Consider the following 8,158-nt stretch of genomic DNA (forward strand, 5'->3'; position numbering starts at 1 on the left):
GGAACTAGTTAACATCTCAACCTCATAGTTTTGAGATTGTGGTTTTGGAGTTTGGCTGGAGCCTCCTTTCTGGAGTTTGCCTCTTTTTATGCCATAGAAGATGAATGAATCCATTAAGTTGCATATTATGTTGTTGTTATTTGGAGGTCCATTTGTATGTTTTGGGCCACCCTGCAGGAGAGAAGCTGTAAAGCGGGCTGGCCTTGTTGTCACCCCGACTTCCTGTTTGTCTCGCACCATCTCCCTCAGGCCATCCTGCCAGGTGACAGAGGTCACGGAGCAGCTCATTAACCCCCACCCTCACAGCTCATACGTTTTACAAACACACACACACACTTTAGAATGCTGCACTAATAGCAGTAAAGAGAACTTAAGCCCAACACTGAACTGTTTTATGCCATGTTGTCATTTTTAGTTAGTTAGTGACTGGGCTAAGACTTTTTATGATACGAGCTGTCGTTTGCGCAATTTTTTTTATTGTCTCGGTAGATGTGGTAGCAAACCTACTATAATGGCCAACATTAAAATACAGTTGCTTAGTAGGCCCAAGTGTTCATTTATGATATGACCTAAACACACTTTGTAAAGCTGACCTAAATATTGTTAAATCTACTAAAAATTATCTAACTACACTTAGTAAAAATACTCAAATAGTTCATCCATTTTCTTCTGCATAGTTACCAAAGTACTCTTAATATATTGTAATATTCCCTAAAATAAAATTAAACACCTCAGTCTACATAATACTAAAAGTTACCTAAATATAAATTTACATGGTCAGTCAAGGCACCACTTCCCGCGACATTAATGACACCACATTAGTGTCCTCAAAGCTCGGGTCAAAAAACGGCACCTTTGGTGGCAAGCAATCACACCCTGAAAGGTACAATAAAGTACTTGTTTGGCTGTTTTGTTTTGTTTTACGTTCGCCAAGCACAAAAACGGCAGGAGGTTTTGTTTTGACAGCTGTTTGTTTGTTTGCAGGATTACGTTGAAATCACACACTATTATCCACCCCTCTAAAAAAAACAATTCTTATGACATTTTATCATGACATTACCAGTTTGCTTTGGTGGGATTGTAGCGCTTTTGTGGAATATTTCAGTTTTATTTATTTTTTATTTTTTTATTTTTGTATCATAGTTCTTGCTTGTTGTATGAAATATACAATATCTTGTACTTTTTTCTTAAACTCGTCAATCCATTTATTACCTTTTTTGGAATTAACATTTGTTCTCGTCACATCACCACTTTTCTCAAAGTATTGACTTTTTTCTTTTTAATTATGACTATTCTCAAAATTTTGGGCTTTTTTAGGTAAGGTAAAGACTGAAATTGTAATGACTTGTTTTTAAAAAAAAAGATTTTTCAGCCCTCTGACAATCCTTGTGAAGCAGGAAGTGACGACTCTAGACAGACACACACACACACACTCACTCACATCCAGAATAGCTAGTTTATTGGCTGGCGTTTGAACCTGTTGCCCAGATGTGTGGTCGGCTCCAGCTCATTAATTATTATATGTTTGCGATCTACCTTTTAAAACACGTGTCCAACGCTCACTCCTAAAGCGGCCCACCGCCATGCATGAAGGGGGCTTCTTTTTGAGTGTTCCTACATTCAAGTGCGTCACGTCACTTGCTATGCAGGCAGAGCGGCATCATTAAGCCAAATGAGCCTCTCACTGCCCCCACAGTGAACACTCGGAGGCAATAATGTAGAAACACACACATGCACACACAGTAGCCTCATTTTCAGCAGCATACACCTTTCCCGGGGGGATATAAAGAATCCCCTCTGCTTTTGCGTTCCCCCTCCAAACTAGCACTTTCTCTCAGGCTCTGTTTTGTTCACATTAGGTGTTTAAATGGCTCAATATGACAATAATTAGGCAGTGAGCAAGACATGTGTTCTTTCTTATGTTGATAAGGGACATTGAACTTTAACCCCTAAAAAAAGAAAAATCTCCCCCTTCATTACACCACCTACTCCGTACGCCTCAAGCGAACCCTATCCTCTACTGGTCCAGCTCCCTCTGTGTGTGTGTGTGTGTGTGTGTGTGTGGAGGGAGGAGGGGGGGAGTTGTTGGTGGGCCGAGTCCAGGCTTGCAGCCTAGCCTCCGGCCAATCTCTTCCTCCTCTTCCTCCTCCTCTTCATCCCCAGAGAACAAGAGCACTGAGGTGCCTTTAAACCACTGCGGCAAAAAAAAAAAAGGGGGGGGGGGAGAAGCCTGCAGTCATTAATATGCAAAAATGCAAATGAGAAGGTAATTAAGAGCCGGCGCTCTCTGGAGGCTCTTTGATTGCTAATGAATTCTAATCTGCAAAGAAGGGGGGAGGGGAAAAAGGAGGAAAATCACCAGAAGAAGACAAAATGGGGAAAACAACAATAACGACAGAAAAGGGAATATTTTTGTCCGAAACTATTTTTGATTAGATATGAATACAGGAGGGGTCACAAAATTAGGTACAAGAGGTGTTAAAAATTCCAAGACAAAGATAATCGATCTTGTAGCTCTTCCATAAGTCCTTCTAAACTAAGAATTTTGGAGCTGATCATCAATCAGCGAGTTTAAAAAAATATAAGGTTTGATCAATGATCTGAGCAAAAAAATAGAGAACTACTAACTGCTCTTGAGTCATGGCTGATGAATGCAATGTCATTAATCAGTTTGGCATGTGGATAATGACACTTTATTTTCTCACGCAGACTCGTCCCGCACACTGATGCCTCGCAAATACTCGTCCTTATATTTATCTGACTTTGTAGACACAAATGTTAACACTGGGGACATTCAAAACTTAAATTGAGCGCTTTTGAACTCTTGCTAACCAAAACAGCAGCATCAATATATTCAAATAGATTACTGTAGTTGGCCAAAGTAGCCATCAAAAAACAAACTTGGGTTTTATTATTAATATAATCCATTGTGGAATTATGCTCAATGTGATCAAATATAGCTAAATTAAACTTCTAAATCTATCCAAGTTAAATACAACTGAATTGCGTTTCACTTCAATATAAGCTGTTCAATACCGATAACATTCTTGGATAAAAATGCCCCAAAAATTAAACTGACCTAAAAAAAAACGTCATTGTGTAAGTAAAGGCAAAGTCTTTAGTCGTAATAACGCGACCCACTTCCACTCCAACACACTGCCTGTGTCATTCATACACACACACACGCACGCACGCACACACGCACACACGCACACACGCAACACTGCTGTTACTGTTGTTGTTGCGCTGCTCCCACGACACCAACAATCTCTGCTTGCTCGCCCTCCCCCACTAGGCCTCGCATCTATCCATCTATCCGACTCACACACACACACGCACACACACACCACCCAAGCGCCCTCTGCTCCCAGGCAGCCCTGACATGACATGCCCACTTCAATTGATTAAGAGTCAATTGTGCTTCTGATCTGATTGTTATCGTGCACACAAGAGCACAGCACTATTTTCAGACGCTTGCAGTTTGCTCCGTTTTACCTCGGAAGCAACCTTGTATTGATTATTGTATTAATTTTGTGGGAGGACTTCTTTTGGATCGATTGACTTTTTTATAAAATACTGAAATGGATTAAAAAAAGTATATAATTATTTTTAAAAAAAAGACTTTTAGGGCTGTAGTGTGTCATCTGTATTTTTCAACCTATTCTGTTAAGTACGATTGTTCGTTTTGTAAATTAGCTACACAATTAACTAGCTAAATAAATCAACATTTTATTTCTAAGGTTTTCATAATACCCATCATAGAATCGTTCAAGGGTTTTAAGCATTTTGAAAATGCGTTGAATAATCCCCCGAGTCTTTATTGATTATGTTAATAGTGTGAAGAACAATGGACTCTGAGGCCCCTTGACTGGTTTCTATAAGTCAATAATGGCATAATATAATGTCCCCAGTAAAATATTTGAGAACAAAGAGTTCTCTACAAATTTTTCTACAAAAAATCAAATTACTTTTAGATTTCACCTATTTTAGGAGGTTTTTTTTTATCGTTATTAATGAAGATTGAATTTTAATGACAATCAAAGATGGCAGTGGTAAAAGTCAAGACGGTTGCGGGTATCTCTTCAAATGAGCTCAGAGGAAAAAGGGAGCCATGCGAAAGCAATTGTCAGATGAGAGCAGACAGAAGCCACAGAGATTGTTGATGCACTTTTTCCCTAGCTAAATAGATTGTTGATTTGCTTTGTCTTTGCCAGTGTGCGCCGCGTCCTGTGTGGAAGTGCAGCGTTTGCGGCGGATTAATGTCAGGGACAATCTCTCAAACTCATTTTCTTTCTCACTGTGCGGCTCAGTGGGAATTGCAGCGTGGATAAGGCGGGGAGAGAACCGTGCATTTCCCCCCGCCCCGTTTGCCATGGCGGCCTGACTTTGTTTTGAATACTTGAATGGGACGAGATACGGCGTCCTCGCTTTTTCCACAAACAAGCAGGCTTGTTTTGCGTCCAGGGGATAACGGAACTCTGTGGGAGAGTCAATAGGACCGCCCCGTACCTTGATTAACGTTTTGAAAATATTTATCACTGAAGTTCTAGGCCATATATATATGAAAATAAATGATGAAAAAATGGAAAGGAGGGTGAATGGACAAATATACTTTGTGGAACACGGACTCATTTGGAGGGATTACTTGAAAAAAGAATAATTACAAGTGGAAAAGTGACATTTTTGGTTACATTGCTTTAATGTGTTTTTTATCGAATTAGTCGATTTTTTTTATTTTATTTATCGTAGGATTTCGTGCGGGGCAGCTTGATCAAACTGAAACAATCTGAATCATACTGAACTGAACTATCGAGAGAGACTATACATGATTAATAAATCTGTGTACATGTGCATTGGTGTCGCCACCTACTGGCCTGGCATGCACATTACACCATTTCCAATCGACTTAGTAAGTCACAGTGGCCTGGTATCACTTTGACATCACTTTAACCAAAAACACAAAAGGAAAAACATCACAGTTATTACTCATCTGTTGTTGTGGAAACACACCCTGAGTTCGGCTGTTTTGTTACCATGAAGGGGGGGGGGGGGAGCAGGGGCGGGTAAGGCTTGGTTTATCATGAGCACAACAGATAGATCCCCCCCACCACCATCAGTCCCCTCCCCTTCAACACAGATAGACTTGGAGCGCGGGCATCGAGCCAACACTATCAATCCATCCGCTTCTCTACCTCCAGTCTCCAACTCCTACTGGGCGACAGCTTCCAGTGGAAGGGTCATAAATCACATCTCTCCACCCTGTAAATAAATACACGTGTAGTGGCACACTAATAAAAAAAAAAAAAAAATTTGCATCCACTGTGGAGTGACGCTTCAAACTCTTGGCCTAGTTTTTTCTTTTTCTTCTCCTCCTTCTTTCCGCTAGTCTGATCACAAACCTGCTTGCCTTTTGCCCTTCCCCCACTCGAGGCCTTTTTTTTTTTAAGCCTCTACTATTACACGCTGCGAGGGGCTCGGAGTGGAACGAGGTGAGCCGCTTGCCTTCACTGTGCCTTTTTGTGGGCCGTTGCATACGTGCCGTGTTTATCCTTGTGTGAGATGAGAGCCGGCGATGTGGCTTGGCCGCTTCAAACGTGCGGAACATGAAGGCAGGAAGCTAGCGCCAGACGCAGCCGGCAGAAAGCAGACAATAACAAGCTTTGTAGGAAAAGTTTAGATGACAAAAGGCAGTGGTATTAACAACTGGCACCTTGTGGGGACTCGCAAAGTCTTTATTTGGTAGGAATTTGGTTAAATAGTAAGATTTTGTGCAAAATTACTCAACAATAAGTAAAAAAAACTCATTTCTTTGCACAAGAAGTGCACCATAAGTAGTAAAACACCTTTTCTCAAATGATTCATGTGCCAAACTCCCGCAGTAGAGCGCCAACTAGTGCTAAGGATGACTTACTCCAATGCCAATTTATTTTTTAGATTTTTTTATTGAGATGTATTTTGTACAAAATTGGGCAAGATTAATTATTAGAAAATGTTTATATTTGGGGGGTCAGTTGAAAACTAATTGTTTATTTAGTAGAACTTGTTATATAATGTGCAGTAATTAGTAGAAAATTGTCTTTTGGTTACTTTAAAAGGTCTTGCGTTTTATTGGATTTCATATGAGCGGCGCATGTAATTAAGAGAAAACAAACGCGTAGCGGATGAATCCATTTGCACGCCATCTTTACACACCGCTGCTACTTCTGATGTGGCCCTAATTGAAAATATTTTACATCCATAAATATTTCATCAATATGCACAAATATATGACTGGCCTGCCAAACGTATGCTAATATGCCTAGCGCATCTGTTGTTAATTACACCTATATAAAAGCACGACGCAGGATCACAGAGTTGCTCCCTATTGAGCTTTTAATCGGCCACTGCGCCGCCATTATGCTTGGGGATTAAATGACATTTTTCTTTGCTTTGTCTTGTCTAACAACACTGCAAAGCTTTTTGACGTTGTCATGTGGCAGGTTAGCCTGTGGAAGATGAAACAACAGGGTTTTTTTTTTTTTTTTAATCTGCTTATATAGGAGGTCACCAGGCGCTCGCTCGGGCCCACTTTAGTTGTGATACCTGACAAAAATGGTGACACTTGCTGTACGTATATTATTCATTATATATATTGTAAATTTATTCATCATTGTTTTTTTAAAGAAGAAGAGTTTCGGGGGGGGAAACGAGCTCCAATGGGAAGCAATGTTTTCTCAAAAGACTTTTGCAATTATTTTTCTTTTTGTCTCTTGTGGGCAGAACACAGCATCAGTGTTTCATCATTTTGAACATTCTATTATTTTTTATTTAGAAAAGGCACGATGGCTTAGTCATCACTGCTTGCAGCTCCCATTATTGCCATATTTGATCATGGCTGCATTCAAGAAACTCATTCATTCTCTTGAATTCATATGTCACTTTGCTTTTATAGTCTTCGCCCCATGTGTCTATTGAAGATGAGCAGCATCTTTGTTTTGCGTGTGTGTGCATGTGTGTGTGTAAAATTCTTCTTTTTTTTTTGCCCCCTCCCTTCCTCCTCCATGTTCCTCATCCTGGCTGCCCTTGTGTATGCTCTCCATGTCAGACCCAGCTGTTACTACAAACTACTTGGAGGGCTTACAAGCCTCATTGCTAATACTGACAACGGCCGCTATTCTTACTCGAAGGAACCAGGCAACGTCCGCTGGAAAAAGTGAGAATGGCGGCAATTCCCCTCTGGGAAAAAAAAAATAAAAAATCCATCTCTCCCCTGAGCAGATGTCGTGTTTTGATGGCTAATCTTGTTGATGAAGATCTTCCAGAAAGAGGTGTTAGATAAAGTACAGATGCCCTTTTTTTTGTGGTAGCCTGGATTATTTTCTGATGCATGTGAGCGCCTGTTTTCTTCTTTGTGTGCGTGTGGTGTGTTTGTGAAGGTATTTATGACCCATATGTGCACTTGTTCCTTGCAGTAACCCCATTACATTCCTAAGTCTGTCCACGGGCTAATTAATGTGCTATGCCTTCACCCAGGGGACAGCCAATGGATTATTTACCTATATGTCCTATTGACAGCAAATCCCCCCCCCCCCCTCTCTCTCATCGTCTTTGCTGTGCAAACAGACAACAATGTGAGGCGGTTAAGGAGAATTTGCACATGTTGGATCATATTCATCATTGTATTGTCACAACACACGTCTTAAATTTGAGTTACTCGATAAAAAAAAAAAAACGGATTAATAGGTAAATTCTAGAAGACTGGCAAATTTTGAGGCAATACTTAAAAAATAATCTGAAATTGTTGGAAGAGCAGTACATTTTGTCACTGACAAAACTTCTTAGAATCAATTATTGTCGCGATTATTCGATTGATTAGTCAGCTAATCGCTCCCGCGGCCCTCACTTTTTTGTAGAAATGTGACTATTTGGGGATGTTAATTGAACATTTTGAACATTAGAACACTTTATTTGAATAAAAAATAATTTGGGGATTATACTTCAAGAAGCTCTTCAGAAAGTAGGATTTTGTTATTATTATCATTATTTTTTATTATTATTTTTTATTATAAAACTTACTTTTTAATGGGCTTTTTTTGCAGGATAAGTATGACTGCACGCACTAATAGAGGCGGTTAAGATCGTTTTGCACCTTTGTCGGGTCACTGTTGCATTCTCACAC

This window comes from Syngnathus typhle, linkage group LG14, assembly GCF_033458585.1.
Source record: "Syngnathus typhle isolate RoL2023-S1 ecotype Sweden linkage group LG14, RoL_Styp_1.0, whole genome shotgun sequence".
Taxonomy (NCBI): Eukaryota; Metazoa; Chordata; class Actinopteri; order Syngnathiformes; family Syngnathidae; genus Syngnathus; species Syngnathus typhle.